This window comes from Octopus bimaculoides, chromosome 30, assembly GCF_001194135.2.
Source record: "Octopus bimaculoides isolate UCB-OBI-ISO-001 chromosome 30, ASM119413v2, whole genome shotgun sequence".
NCBI lineage: Eukaryota > Metazoa > Mollusca > Cephalopoda > Octopoda > Octopodidae > Octopus > Octopus bimaculoides.
The window spans coordinates 3,777,288-3,777,904 of NC_069010.1; positions in this window are offsets into that span (position 1 = coordinate 3,777,288).

The window sequence follows — 617 nt, forward strand, 5'->3', positions numbered from 1 at the left end:
TTATTATTATTATTATTATTATTGAAGGTTGTGCAGTGACAGAAATGTTGGCTGACTGTCAAATGCTGGGACAGGGTTTAATAGATCCATCCCTCCTCTCAAAATTTGTGGCCTTGCAACCATGCTCAAAGACATTCCAATCGCGACCATCTCATCTGAATTTCATGAATTATTTCTTTAAGAATACATTATTTAATAGGGTTGCTGTGGTTTCTAGGGGATTTGACCCTTATTTGTAGGAGGTCAGCTGGGCCACATTATCAGCCCCCTTGTGAATTTTTACTTAGTTAGGCATTTATTTTTTTTCTTTGTTTTTGTAGCTATTACACAAGTGTGACAGGATGTTCTTAAGAAACTAGGTTCTCATCAAAATGTATGTGCATATGTGTGTGTGTATATATATACATATATAATGTATGTATACATATACATATCAATAGATAGCATATACATATGTGCATGCACACACACACACACATATATACATATATAACACATGCATACATTATATATATATATATATAAACACATGCATACATTATATTTATATATATGTATATGTATATATATACATATACATACATTATATATATATATATATATATATATATATATAT